Genomic DNA, 16,038 nt, shown 5'->3' with positions numbered 1-16,038 from the left:
AATGTCTCTGCTTTTTAATATGCTGTTTAGGTTGGTCATAAATTTCCTTCCAAGGAGCAAGTGTCTTAATTTCTTGGCTGCAGTCACCATCTGCATCTGATTTTGGAACCCCCAAAATAAAGTCTGTTACTGTTTCCATTGTTTCCCCATCTATTTGACATGAAGTGATGGGACCAGATGCCATGATCTTCGTTTTCTGAATATTGAGCTTTAAGCTAACTTTTTCACTCTCCTCTTTCACTTTCATCAAGAGGCTCTTTAGTTCTTCTTCGCTCTGCCATAAGTGTGGTGTCATCTGTATATCTGAGGTTATTGTTCTTTCTCCAGGCAATCTTGATTCCAGCTTGTGATTCATCCAGCCCAGCATTTCTCATGATGTACTCTGCATCTAAATCAAATAAGCAAGCCTTCACATATTCCTTTTCCTATTTGGAACCAATCTGTTGTTACATGTCCGTTCTAACCTCCTCAATAGAGATGCAGAATATTTGCCTCAATCACCTCAGCCAGCTTCCTGATTCCCTTATGCCATCATTCCTTCCCACCTTGGTACCAGGCAACCAATGATGTGATTTTTTAAAATTTATTTTTAAATAGAGGTTAATAGATTTAAAATGTTGTGTTGTTTCTACCATATAACAATGTGATTCAGCCATAAGTATAAACATTGATTTATACAATAGGTTAGTATGACCAATTCTATAATTTTATATAATGAAATAATACTGTATGTATAATTGCATACTTTTTTTCCTCAATATGATATTTTTGAGAACTGTCAATGTTGGCTCATGTGTCAGTTATCCATGGCTTCCTTTATCTTTCTCATCTTTTTAACTTTACCTTTCTTTTCAGTTACACGTTCCAATAGTAATTTTGAAACATTTGAAATTATTTATTTTAAGTCTGTCTCCTACATTCAACAACATAATCATCTGGGACAGGTGTTTTGGTTGGTTGTCACATTTTCCTGCTCTTTCTCATGTTGCATCATTTTTATTTTGGAAATTATGTTATTGATGGTACATTAAAGATGACCAGAATTATATATTTTTAGATAGTGTTGATATTTCAAAACCATATTTAGCTACAGACTGAGCACTTGAACTTAGGCAATTTGTTCTTAGGTTCTACTTATGCAACTCTGAAAAATCCAAAGTGTTGTCCAAATTCCTCTGACCCAGTGGTGTTACCAAGTCAAACTTGAGCCCACTTGTCTGTGGCCAGTAAAGCAAATCTACTGACACTAGACTGTGATGGTAGAAAATGCAGCCTTTATTGCAGGCACCAAGTAGGGAGTCCAGGGACTTGGTACTCAAAAGTTCCAGAATTTTATCCTTGATTGCTTTCAGGAAAAAGAGGTAAAGACAGAGTGGGGGAGAGGGCTATGGCATGCATGGTCCACTCATAAACATTCTTCTGATCCATCGGTGGTGAAGCAACTGGAAGTAAACTTCATCAAACTTCTGATTCCAAGCACTCTCAAGTCTGTGTCCTTGTGGGCAGCAAACAAGTGACTTCTTTCACCTGGTGGATGTTTCACTATCTGGACAACAACTCAAAGGGCATGACTCAGAATGTTATCTATAGTCCTTGAGGAGTAATTGAATGTTCTTGACTTTGTTTAAAGGCTAAATTACTGTTATTTTGTCTTGCTTGATTAATTTCCTTTCTTTCTACATTTTCTCACTTTGATTAAGTTGACTCTGTGGAACTTGAAGTCCTAGGAAGCTAAAAGTTTTCTACAGAAAAAGAGTAGGTAGAAGACATAGAATGGGGCTGTCCATTCCAGGAAGGCTCCATAGAGACCTCCTGGGATACAGTAGGACTCAATCTTCAATTTTGTCTTCCCTGTGGCTTTTACAGGGCTTACTTTTAGATGTTCTTGAGTTAATAATCCATTTAAGACCTGAGACACAGTCTTTGTTGTTAAGTGTAGTTTTCCTATTGTCACACAGGAATGCTAAGAGTGATAATGTAGACATTATGACTTCTCTGGAAATCCAATATTTCCACAGCACCACTTGACATCTAGTGTCTCTGTTATATTTTCAATATCATGCAACTTCCTTCTTGTCTCATATGATGTTGCTCTGAGCATGTACTGCCCTGTTCTTTACCAAGGGATCTCAAGGAATTTCTACACAGAATTCTGAGGTTTCTGTCTGGGAAGCATCCTCTTCTTAAGTACTCTATTTTACTAAAACAGCCAGTTCATTTGCCCTGGAATTCTGATCTTCACCTCCTGAGCTCAGAGGGTCCACCACAGTCTCCTAGGACCAGAGCTTATTCTGCTGGTTCAGAAACAGAACATGGATGGAGAGCTGGAGTGATCTGTGAGGAGATACGCATTATGATCCTTCTTTCTTCCTGTAACTGCAGTTTGTATTACCAATTGCTGGAAAATATTTATCTCATATTTTTTCTCATATATTTTGTCCAGATTTATGGTTTTTAGAGAATTAAGAGTAGTCTGAATGGTTTTTAGAGAATTAAGAGTAGTCTGATGTCAATTACTTTTCATCACTAGACAGAACAAATGCATTCATACATATTTTAATTGTATAATTTCCTACAAAATTATATGAAAATAGGAAATGATTCATACATTTGATGACAGAGAATTACATGTCTTTTTCTACAAGGGAACTTTTGAATTTTAATAAATTGGGTTTTTTTAATAGCCATCTAAATGATTTAAATAATACATAAACAATTTATTTAAATAATTTAAAATATTTAAATTACACTCAAATATACATAAGATTTGAATTATGGAAAGATATTATTGTTTCCATAAAATTGAATAATAAGCTTGGGATTCACACAGACCAAGTCTTACAACTGGGCAATGCAATGAAACCCTAAATTTCTCACACACAAAATTCTAGGTCTGCATCATAAATGGAGAATAAAAACACATTTATTTTCTCAGTTTATATACACTAGAACAACACAGACGTTGTTGTTGTTTTCATCTAGAGAATGAAAAGAATTTGCTATTTGGAGACTAAACAGAAAGGATTCTGTGTTCAGACACACACATTCTGGCCTGTAAATAAATGCTCCAAGGACCACATAAGACTTGGTGTCTGAAATTCACAACCTACTGGTATCTTACTGATACCAGTCTTCATTTTTCCTGGCAATGCATGCACATACCTTTGGAGTTACATAAAACTCTCTATGGGCTTCCCTAGCAACTCAGTGGGAGAAGGCAATGGCACCCCACTCCAGTACTCTTGCCTGGAAAATCCCATAGATGGAGGAGCCTGGTGGGCTGCAGTCCATTGGGTTGCTAAGGGTCAGACACGACTGAGGGACTTCACTTTCACTTTTCACTTGCATGCATTGGAGAAGGAAATGGCAACCCACTCCAGTGTTCTTGCCTGGAGAATCCCAGGGACGGGGGAGCCTGGTGGGCTGCTGTCTATGGGGTCACACAGAGTCCGACACGACTGAAGCGACTTAGCAGCAGCAGCAGCAGCAACTCAGTGGTCAAGAATCTGCCTGTCAATATAGGAGACAGGTGTTCAGTCCTTGGGTCATAAAGATATCCTGGAGAAGGAAATGGAAACCCACTTCAGTATTCTTGCCTGTGAAATCCCATTTGGACAGAGGAGCCTAGCAGGTCATAGTCCATAGGGTTGCAAAAGAGTTAAATGTAACTTAGCAACTAAACAGCAACAACAACAAATTTTACAGATGTAAATGAAATTCCCAAGTTTTTGCTTAGCCCAGAATCTGCAGTTCTTAGCAAAATACTTGCAAGAATTCTGGGTTCTGTAGGAGCACACAAATATTTCTCCACACTCAAAGTCTTCCTTAAAGAAAAATTTAAGAGGATATACAAAACCTTACAGAAGGTTCTTAGATTTTCAATCTCTGAGTAATTGAAATAAACTTCTGAAATAAAGAAAGAAAGAGAATGCCGTAGAACCATGGGTATTTTGATTGGAAGCAAATTACTGTGAACACCTCTGTAAGATACACACTATTAGATAGTTCAGTCTGCATCTTAAAAATAATTTTGGTGGTGATGAAACTATTTTACCCTCAACAGTAAACATGAACAATTATACAAATTCAAAAATATACATAGAAAATTTTAATTTTATCTTATGTAAATTTGAATTCAGTAAAGAGACATAAAAGTACATAGTAAAAACATTTGCTGTAGTTTAGGAAAGCTTTTACCAACTTCCCCCATTTAAAGGAAAACAAAGAGAGAGAGAGAGAACAATGGCTGCCTAATTCCGTTGGTGTTATCATTAAATAATATCTGTGATGAACAATCCTTGAAATCACCAACTTTAATATAAATGGTCAGTTCAGTTCAGTTCAGTCGCTCAGTCGTGTCTGACTCTTTGCAACCCCATGAATCACAGCACGCCAGGCCTCCCTGTCCATCACCAACTCCCGGAGTTCACTCAGACCCACGTCCATTGAGTCAGTGATGCCATCCAGCCATCTCATCCTTTGTTGACCCTTCTCCTCCTGCCCCCAATACCTCCCAGCATCAGAGTCTTTTCCAATGAGTTAACTCTTTGCCTGAGGTGTCCAAAGTATTGGAGTTTCAGCTTTAGCATCAGTCCTTCCAAAGAAATCCCAGGGTTGATCTCCTTCAGAATGGACTGGTTGGATCTCCTTGCAGTCCAAGGGACTCTCAAGAGTCTTCTCCAACACCACAGTTCAAAAGCATCAATTCTTCAGCGCTCAGCCTTCTTCACAGTCCAACTCTCACATCCATACATGACCACAGGAAAAACCATAGCCTTGACTAGACGGACCTTAGTCGGCAAAGTAATGTCTCTGCTTAAAGAGTAAGTGTCTTTTAATTTCATGGCTGCAGTCACCATCTGCAGTGATTTTGGAGCCCCAAAACATAAAGTCTGACACTGTTTCCACTGTTTGCCCATCTATTTCCCATGAAGTGGTGGGATCGGATGCCATGATCTTCGTTTTCTGAATGTTGAGCTTTAAGCCAACTTTTTCACTCTCCGCTTTCACTTTCATCAAGAGGCTTTTTAGTTCTTCTTCACTTTCTGCCATTAGTGTGGTGTCATCTGCATATCTGAGGTTATTGATATTTCTCCCGGCAATCTTGATTCCAGCTTGTGTTTCTTCCAGTCCAGAGTTTCTCATCATGTACTCTGCATATAGGTTAAATAAGCAGGGTGACAATGTACAGCCTTGATGTACTTCTTTTCCTATTTGGAACCAGTCTGTTCTATGTCCAGTTCTAACTGTTGCTTCCTGACCTGCATATAGGTTTCTCAAGAGGCAGGTCAGGTGGTCTGGTATTCCCATCTCTTTCAGAATTTTCCACAGTTTATTGTGATGCACACAGTCAAAGGCTAGTTATATTATAAGCATACCATGAAGATGCTGTGGATTCAGTTACAGACAACTGCAATAAAGTGAATATTGTAATAAAGCAAGGTAAACAATTTATTGGTTTTCTACTATATATAAAAGTTATGTGTACATTACCCTATAAAGTTCCATTGATCTGAAAGTAACAGATTAATAGATAGTTCTCCAGAAAAGATAGATTCATTAGAGATCATCACAGAATCACAATTCAGGCTCTAACAATGGAGTAAATTATAAATATATGATGTGAAGTGTCAATCGCTCAGTCTTGTCTGACTCTCTGTGATCTCATGGACTGCAGCCTGCCAGACTCCTGTATCCATGAATTCTCCGGGCAAGAATACTGGAGTGGGTAGCCATAACCTTCTTCAGGCTATCTTACGGATCCAGAGATTGAACCCACGTTTCCTGCATTGCAGGCAGATTCTTTATCATCGGAGCCACCAGGGAAGCCCCCTAATGCAGCAGTGACCACAAGACTGGAAAAGGTCCGTTTCCATACCAATCCCAAAAAGGGTAGTGCCAAAGAATGTACAAACTACCATACAACTGTATTCAGTTCACATGCTAGCAACATAAGCCTAAAAATCCTTCAAGCCAGGCTTCAACAGAACGTAAAACATAAACTGAGAACTTTCAGATGTATAAGTTGGATTTAGAAAAAGCAGAAGAACCAGAGATCAAATTGCCAACATTTGTTGACTCATAGAAAATGCACGAGAATTCCAGAAAAAAATCTGCTTCTGCTTCATTGGCTACTTTGACTGTGTGAATCACAACAAACTGTGGAAAATAGAAAAATTTTACAAGAGATGGGAATGCCAGAACACCTTATCTGTGTCCTGAGAAACATATGCAGATCAAGAAGCAACAGTTAGAACAGGACATGGAAAAATGCACTGGTTCAAAATTGGGAAAAGGAGTACATTAAGGTTGTATATTGTCACCCTGCATATTTACTTTATATGCAGAGAACATCATGCAATATTCTGGGCTGGATAAATCACAATCTGTAATCAAGAATACCAGGAAAAATATCAAAAATATGCAACATGTTGTCTGAATACAACATTCAGACATGCAAATTATACCACTCTAATGGCAGAAAGTGAGGAAGAACGAGAGACTCTTGTTGAGGGTGAAAGGGGAGAGTGAAAAAGCTGGCTAAAAGCTCAGCATTCAGAAAATTAAGACCATTGTATTCGGTCCCATTACTTCATGGCAAGTAAATGTGGAAAGAGTGACACATTTTATTTTCTTGGCCTCCAAAATCACTGTGGATGGTGACTGAAGCTGTGAAATTAAAATACGCTTTCTCCTTGGAAGAAAAGCTATGACAAGCCTAGACAACATATTAAAAAGCAGAGGTAACATTTTGCCAACAAATCCATATAGTCAAATCTATGGTTTTTCCAGTAGTTATGCACAGATGTGAGTCTTGGACCGTAAAAGAAGGCTGAGCACTGAAAAACTATTGCTGTTGAATTGTAGTGCTGGAGATTTGAGAGGCCCTTGGAAGCAAAGATATCAAATTACTCATTTCTAAAGGAAATCAATCCTGAATATTCACTGAAAGGACTGATGCTGAAGCGCCAATCCTTTGGCCCCTAATATGAAGAGCCAACCCACTGGAAAAAAAAAAAACTGATGATGGGAAGGATTGAGGGCATGAGCAGAACGGGGCAACATAGAATGAAATGGTTGGATGGCATCACTGACTCAAAGAATGGAGTTTTAGCAAACTCTGGGATATAGTGAAGGACAGAGTTGGACTACATTGCTACTGTCCTACTACTACACTATAGTGTAGTCCATGGGTTGACACAGAGTCAGACATGACTTAGCAACTGAATGACAATAATAACCATGAAGCAAGAGAGGAGTTTTCTAATAAGGATAATCTTTCTAAAAGGATTTTAGCCACAGAATAGGCAGTCTGTCTGCAAGTGAAGTGCAGTGTGAAAACATAATTCCCATGACTAAAATATATATCCCATGACTAAAATATATATCCATAATGTGTGGGCTAAAACCTTTGATTTTTGTGTGGATTATAACAAACTGTGGAAAAAACTTTTTAAAATTAATTTATATTTTAATTTGAAGCTAATTACAATATTGTGGTGGTTTTTCCTGTACATTAACATGAATCAGCCATGAGTGTACATGTGTCCCCCATCCGAAATCCACAGTGGAAAATTCTTAAAGAGATGGAAATACCAGACCACTTTACCTGCTTCCTGAGAAACATGTTCACAGGTCAAGAAGCAATAGAACCTGACATGGAACAATGGACTGGTTCCAAATTGGGAAAGGAGTACATCAAGACTGTTTATTGTCACCCTGGCTATTTAACTAATATATAGAGTATATCATGAGAAATACCAGGCTAGATGAAGCACAAGGTGGATTCAAGATTTCCAGGAGAAATATCAATAACCTCAGATACGCAGATGACACCACTTTTATGGCAGATAGTGAACAGGAACTAAAGAGCCTCTTGATGAAAATGAAAGAGGAGAGTTAAAAAGCTGGCTTTAAACTCAACATACAGAAAACTAAGACCAATAGAATGAAAACTGATAGAGCCACTATGGAGAACAGTGTGGAGATTCCTTAAAAAACTGGAAATAGAACTGCCATATGACCCAGCAATCCCACTGTTGGGCATACACACTGAGAAACCAGAATTGCAAGAGACACATGTACCCCAATGTCCATTACAGCACTGTTTAGTCAGGACATGGAAGCAACCTACATGTCCATCAGCAGCTGAATGGATAAGGAAGTTGTGGTACATATACACAGTGATTCCAATATTACCCAGCTATCAAAAAGAATATATTTGAGCCAGTTCTAATGAGATGGATGAAACTGGAGCTTATTGTATGGAGTGAAGTAAGTCAGAAAGAGAAATATCAATACAATATATTAACACATATATATGGAATTTAGAAAGATGGTAATGATGATCCTATATGCAAGGAAGCAAACAAGACACAGATGTAAAGAACAAACTATTGGACAATGTGGGAGAAGGCAAGGGTGGGATGATATGAGAGAATAGTATGGAAACATGTATATTACCATATGTAAACTGGATGACCAGTGTACGTTTGATTCATGAAGCAGGGAACTCAAAGCCAATGCTCTGGGACAACCCAGAGGGATAGGGTGCGGAGGGCGGTGGGAGGGGTTTCAGGATGGGGGGACACATGTGCATTCATGGCTGATTCATGTCAGTGTAAGACTCTTCTGTTCATGAGATTTTCCAGGCAAGGATATTGGAGTGGGTTGCCATTTCCTTCTCCAGGGGATCTTCCCAACCCAGGGATCAAACCTGGGTCTCCTGCACTGCAGACAGATTCTTTACCGACTGAGCTATAAGAGAAGCCTTAATGTAAGGCAAAAATCACCATAGTATTGTAAACAATTATCCTCGACTTAAAATAAATAAATTAGTTTTAAAAAAGAAAATTAAGATCAAGGCATACAGTCCCATCATTTCATGGCAAACAGGTAGGGAAACAATGGAAACAGTAACAGACTTTATTTTCTTGGGCTCCAAAATCACTGCAGATGGTGACTGTAGCCATGAAATTAAGAGACACCTGCTCCTTGGAAGAAAAACAATGGCAAACCTAGACAGCATGTTAAAAAGGAAAAACATTATTTTGCCAACAAGTTCAATAAGTCAAAGCTATGGTTTTTCCAGTAGTCATATATGGATGTGAGAGACCATAAAGAAGGCTGAGCACTGAAGAACTGATGGCTTTTGACCTGTGGTATTGGAGAGGACTCTTGAGAGTTCCACTGACTGTAAAGAGATCAAATCAGTCAATCCTAAAGAAAATCAATTCTTAATACTTATTGGAAGGACTGATACTGAAACTGAAACTCCAGTACTTTGGCCACTTCTTGCAAAGAGACAACTCATTAAAAAAGACTCTTATGCTGGGAAAGATTGAACACAGAAGGAGAAGGGAGTGACAGAGCATGAGATGGTTGGATGGCATCACTGACTCAGTGGACATGTGTTTGAGCAAGCTCCAGGAGATGGGAAGGACAGAGAAGCCTGGCATGCTGCAGTCCATGGGATTGCAAAGAGTGGGACATGACTGAGCAACTGAACAACAACAACAACAAAAGTGTGAAAGTTACACAGAATCCATTTCTAGACCTCAAATTGTCCATTAGATAGTTTTAAATGTCCCAGAGCAGTATGAACAGGCTTCCCTTTTTGTACTTTGGACAAATGGAATAAGAAGGTAGTCACTTTTGCGGCCTTGTCAGTGTTTCCCCACCAATACTGATTCATCAAGGCTACAATTTTATCAGTATACCAACAGTTCAAAGCACAGATAGTGATGAGGAGTTGGATATTTAGAGTCTGAAATAGGATTGAGTTGTTATTTGATCCAAACCAGAGATTCCTACTTTTTATTAAATCAACAGTTATTGATATTGTTTTTCCTTTTCCTAGGCTTATTAGTGTGTTTCTCTAGAAAGCTTTGTTATTAGTCCAATACAATATTAAGGAAATTAAGTTTTGGGATTTCAAAAGTTCCCCTTAATGGTCGTTGAAATTCTAAATTGTTGTTGGTCAGATTGGTCCATTTAGTTAGAAATTATTATGAAGAAGGACCATAATTTTAAACATAAAACTATTGAAGTATATATAGGAAGGGAATACCCTCAAAATACTTAGATCACCTGGATCCCATCCTCTAAAATAAACAAGAATTTTCAAACAGCTCAAAGAGCTTAGAGGACAAAAGCTCAATTCAAACAGCTTGCAAGTCAATTCCAGTCTGCTCTAAGAAGACAGCTTTCTCAGGCTAAAGGGGTTTCTGAAGTCAGTCTTCAGAGGAGACTCTTCCTTCCAAAGAAATTGGGCCAAAAGCTGAAAACCTAGCCGATTTATTTTAAGCAGTCTCTCTCCAAGGGAACTGGGGCAAGGGCAATTCCACTGAGCTTGCATTGAAAGTGTTTGATTTCAAGATTAGACAAAAATGACAAAACAGTACTCATATACAGAACAAAGCCTTAACCAGAAAGACAAAACCTTTGAATAGATTCTCAATTAAGTCTGGAGAGCTTCAGATGCAAGAGAATAAGAGCTCAGATCCAGCAGACAGATATATCTAACCAACTCCAGGGCAGCAAGAATGTAATGAGTAACAATGGGACCAACTGCTGGTTTGACATCTGTTTGCTCACCTGCCCTGAAGCAACTGAATGTCTTCTCTGGTCCTTGTGAAGGCCACCAAGATACTGATCCAAGACTGGTGAGTCTACCATCATATTAAGCCACATGCAAGTCCTCTCAAGGCAAGGGAAGGAGAATGCTTTTAATAAGGAGGAGAAAGAAACTGGGAGGGCTCTCTTACTTTGTCAACAAAGGTCCATCAGTCAAGGATATGGTTTTCCAGTGGTCATGTATGGATGTGAGAGTTGGACTGTGAAGAAGGCTGAGCACCGAAGAATAGATGCTTTTGAAGTGTGGTGTTGGAGAAGACTCTCAAGAGTCCCTTGGACTACAAGGAGATCCAACCAGTCCATTCTAAAGGAGATCGGTCCTGGGTGTTCATTGGAAGGACTGATGCTGAAGCTGAAACTCCAATACTTTGGCCACCTGATGCAAAAAGTTAACTCATTGGAAAAGACCCTGATGCTGGCAGGGATGGGGGGCAGGAGGAGAAGGGGACGACAGAGGATGAGATGGTTGGATGGCATCACTGACTCGATGGACATGAGTTTGGGTAAACTCTCGGAGTTGGTGATGGACAGGGAGACCTGGCATGCTGTGATTCATGGGGTTGCAAAGAGTCGGACACAACTGAGTGACTGAACTGAACTGAACTGAACTGAACTGAACTAGTGAACAAAGAATCCATGGCTTTCTATTGACTAAGTCCTGGCTAGGAAAGAAGAGGAGTCTTCTTCCTGCTGGGCTCCACTATCCTCACAGGACATGTGAGCTCTCCATTCTGGCATCCTGATTCTATTTTGCTAGGGTTCTGTTCAGTAATTTTTATAATAATCAATAACATTATGCCAAAAAAGTGCATCTTTTAATTTTAAAATATTGTTAAAAATGCTATCATCTGAGTTTTCAAAAAGTCATAGTAGTGACATCAAAGATCACTGATCACAGATCACATAACAAATATAATGATAATAATAATAAAGTTGTTTGAAATATTATGAGAATTACCAAGATGTGACATAGAAATATGAAGTGAGCAAATGCTGTTGGAAAATTGTCATTGATAGACTTGCTTGATACAGAATTGTTACAAACCTTCACTTTGTAAAACTGTATTTTCTGCAAAGCTCAGTAAAGAAGCACAATAAAAGGAGGTGTACCTGAATCTTTTTGCATATTATTAAATAATTTCAATGTAAAAATAGTAGTAATAAGTGTACTATTCAAACATTTATGTAAGGACTTTCATTCAATATCAAACTTCCTTAAAAAAAAAAAAGAAGAGGAATAAAAGAAATGCTAGAGAATCTGTAGTTAATACTTTCCTTTGGATAATTCTAAAATTTTTTAGAAATAAATATTTTCTTCTAAATATTACTCAAACTATACTATGGCTTTATGTCACTGTAGAGTCAGGGATATTTTTACTTAAACATTCCATTTATAACATAAATGAAACTGCATAGAGGAACATTTTTTCTGTTAAAATGTATGTATGTATAATTATGGGTGATTTGCATTGTTGTGTGGCAGAAACAAACACAATATTGTAGACATTTTTAAAAAATAAAAAAATAGAAAAGATTATGAGCGACCCATCTTTCCTTAAGATACATCTTTTCCATTTCTGAAACTTTTATTTATTCAACCAAACTTAGTTAACCAAGCATTCTTATCATGTAAGGTGGAGCTACAACTTTCACACATATATCTGTAATTCAGTTTTGTGCATTGAATAACATAAAGTTGCAATTTCACTTTTTTTTTTTTTTTTTTTGCATAAGTACAGAAATGAAGCAGCATTGCTCACTGGGAAATGCTGGTTTTCCCAATAAATCTTTCTACTCTATCAAATATGTGTCCCTATGTAAGTGAGAGTTTTTGTTAAGGCTCCTGTGTTTCCATTGTTCTGTTTGTGTAGCCTCAATATAGTTGCCTTAATTACTATAATTTGAATAAATATTATATCTAATATAACTGTACCATGAACAATCACATCAGCATGATAATGGGTTAATAATGGATTCAGAATGCTATGAAATTCTTCAGTTTTCAAGACTACTAATTTTTTTCATTTCTTATTCAAAGTAAAAGAGCTTCCTGTAAATTAAAGATATTATAGTACTACTTTCATTTAAAAATCAGAAAAAATACTACTGATTTAAAATTGCAGTATTGTAGGGGTGACCTCCCCACCCTGTGCCTCAGAATATCGTGTTAAGGAACGGTTCCGAGACCTTTGACTCCTGGAAGAAGTCCCCTCTGCCTGTGTACACCCAGTTCTATTTCTTCAATGTCACTAATCCAGAGGAAATCCTCAATGGGGAGACCCCTTGGTTGGAAGAAGTGGGGCCATACACATACAGGGAACTCAGAAACAAAGACGAAATTCAATTTGGAGATAATGGAACAACAATATCTGCTGTGAGCAACAAGGCCTATGTTTTTGAACGAGACAAATCTGTTGGAGACCCGAAAATTGACTTACTTAGAACAATAAATATTCCTGCATTGACCGCCATGGAATGGAGCCAGCTGCCCTTACTCCGGGAGCTCATCGAGGCCCTGCTGAAGGCCTATCGGCAGAAGCTCTTTGTGACCCACACGGTGGATGAACTGCTCTGGGGTTACAAAGATGAAATCTTATCCCTCATCAGCGTTTTCAAACACGACGTCTCTCCCTATTTTGGCTTGTTTTATGGGAAAAATGGGACTAATGACGGAGACTATGTTTTTCTAACTGGAGAGACAATTACCTTAACTTTTCCAAGATTGTGGAATGGAATGGAAAAACGTCGCTTGACTGGTGGACAGCAGATGAGTGCAATATGATCAACGGAACAGATGGAGACTCTTTTCACCCATTAATCACCAAAGATGAAGTCCTTTATGTCTTCCCATCTGATTTTTGCAGGTCAGTGTAAATAACTTTCAGTGACTTTGAGAGTGTCCAGGGACTGCCTGCCTTGAGGTATAAGGTGCCTGCAGAAATATTAGCCAATACCTCAGACAACGCTGGCTTCTGTATACCTAAAGGAAACTGCCTGGGCTCAGGAGTTTTGAATGTCAGCGTCTGCAAGAATGGTGCACCTATTATTATATCTTTCCCACACTTCTACCAGGCAGACGAAAAGTTTGTCTCTGCCATTGAAGGCATGCAACCAAATAAGGAATATCATGAGACGTTTGTGGACATCAATCCTTTGACTGGAGTTATCCTAAGAGCAGCCAAGAGGTTCCAAATCAACGTTTATGTCAGAAAATTAGATGACTTCATTGAAACAGGAAACATTCAAACCCTGGTTTTCCTAGTGATGTACATCAATGAGAGTGTTCTCATTGATAAAGAGACTGCAAGTCGACTGAAGTCTGTGATTAACACTACTCTGATTGTCACCAACATACCCTACATTATCATGGCACTGGGTGTATTCTTTGGTCTGATCTTCACCTGGCTTGCGTGCAGAGGACAGGGATCCACAGATGAAGGAACTGCAGATGAAAGAGCGCCCCTCATATGAACCTAATCAAACCACGAGCCATGCTTGGGGAAGGAAGCATGCGCACTGTTGTGACCTGGGCCGTGATGACATGGGGCAACCGCCTGTGTCCTCACGGGCTTGCCACCTGGTGAGACAGGAGGAGGACACGCTCATCACGGTGCTCCAGCGTGTGATGAGCACCTTCCTGCAGAGGTTCAAGAACAGGCTAACCTGGTTGGCCGTTAGGATCCTGTGATCCCTGACAGATTGTTTTCTTTTTCATGTGTCTAGCAAGTATTTAATAAATGCTTGTAATTTTTTGTTATTGTTGGGTGCTGGTAGCTCCAGCATTTTGTGACCACTGTCGTGGTTATAATGTCTTTGCATCACTTGTTAAGGCTACTTGGTCTAACCTTATTCAATTCTCTTCATTCACCAGACTTTGTGCTCAGAATACATGCATATTACTTTATGTTGTATTCCTCCATTCATTTCATCCACCAAACAGAAGTAAATAAGAGTTCGGAATGCAGGGTAAAATGGTAAACATCATTCAGTAGTATTCAAATGCATTTAATTTCCTCTTTTGAAAAAGTACATATTGCCTTTCTTTCAAATCTTCAGTTCATAATTCCTCCAGGATAATAATTCAGTCTTCTGACCAGCTTTCACCCAGGATGGGAATAAGTGGGGAAGGGGTTGTTGGGGTGGTCCCCATGAGTTGATAGTGACAAGCACCTGAGGATTTTTGACTTGTACTTTTGTGAATTGAAAGAATACATAAATAATGTTGGTGAGGACAAGTATAGATATTTCGTATAGAATAGAGTGCTAGTTATGACTTTTGTGGGTAGTTTGTTCTTTTTTTTTTTTTTTTTTAGTCAGAATGATCTTGATGTGGAAACGTGTTTCTGGGAAAATGTAATCAGTAACTGAGGTTTTTTCCCCAAAACCACCCTTGCCAAATATGACTGTATTAACTACAATACTATTGAGTGATTATTTGTAAAATTATTTATCAATATAGGAAATCCATCTATCCACAACTTAACTTACACTTGAATTTCAGGAAGTCTTACTGCACTAAATACACATTTCTTCTGGGGCAGTCTTCTTGGTAACTCTGAAATTGTTTCTGAGTTGTTCTCACCTCAGATTCAGTTCCTTCTGATGTTTTGTGGCTCACTATCACTCACTGAGTAGAGGAAAATGTGCCCTGTGCTTCCTGTGACAATCGTTTTGCTGACAGAGTGATGGTGTTTTAAAATATTGCACAGGAACTACTTTTAAGAAAGGTCGCTTGATGTCAAAAGCAGAGCCACCTGTCTGCAGAAGACCTCTTGACTCTCAATGTAACCTGAGTCAGGATTGAGAACCATCCATTGTCACAGAATTCAAGCATATTTAAGTGCAGTTTCTCTGATTTTTAATGCTCACTATTCATTTTGGATTGAGAAACTTGTACAGTTAATCTGGCAGACCGCACAGAGAACTTCTCAACAACTGAATCATTCTGCAGGATTTTTTTGTTTGTTTGTTTAGAATGAGATTTCAGTGTAAGCAAATGAGGGGGAAAAGCCACAGATTTCACAAATATAGCTTCTGATCCCTGTATGGAGCCAATAAATCATTTTCTTGCCCCAATTTTCCTACTCTCTACACTAAAGCAATATGTAATGTTTCCCTTTTTTGACGGAGCAATTCATTAAACTCTCAGTTTCTCTATAAATTAAGATAGAACCTAGAGATACCCCAAATCACCAAAATGTGAGATGCTAAATTGAAGTTATTTTGTCTTTAGTAATGCCAAATATCTAGATGTTTTAGTTTATCAACATTTAACTAGATAATTGGTATATCTTATTGTTATGCACCCACTTATTCACACAAATAAAACTGATAAGTCAGTGCATACCCATTGATTCATTCTATTATCAAGATATAATCATCTGAGATGAAATTTTTAAGTAC

At 38.4% G+C, this 16,038-nt stretch overlaps 1 pseudogene; it reads left to right on the top strand.

Moving 5' to 3' along the window:
* Positions 1-10,559: 10,559 nt before the first annotated feature.
* On the top strand, positions 10,560-14,251 carry LOC138422283 (lysosome membrane protein 2 pseudogene; annotated as a pseudogene).
* Positions 14,252-16,038: the final 1,787 nt, after the last annotated feature.

This window comes from Ovis canadensis, chromosome 17 (genome assembly GCF_042477335.2).
Source record: "Ovis canadensis isolate MfBH-ARS-UI-01 breed Bighorn chromosome 17, ARS-UI_OviCan_v2, whole genome shotgun sequence".
Lineage (NCBI taxonomy): Eukaryota > Metazoa > Chordata > Mammalia > Artiodactyla > Bovidae > Ovis > Ovis canadensis.
The sequence above is the reverse complement of the archived record's forward strand: the minus strand, read 5'-3'. Positions and strand labels throughout refer to the sequence as shown.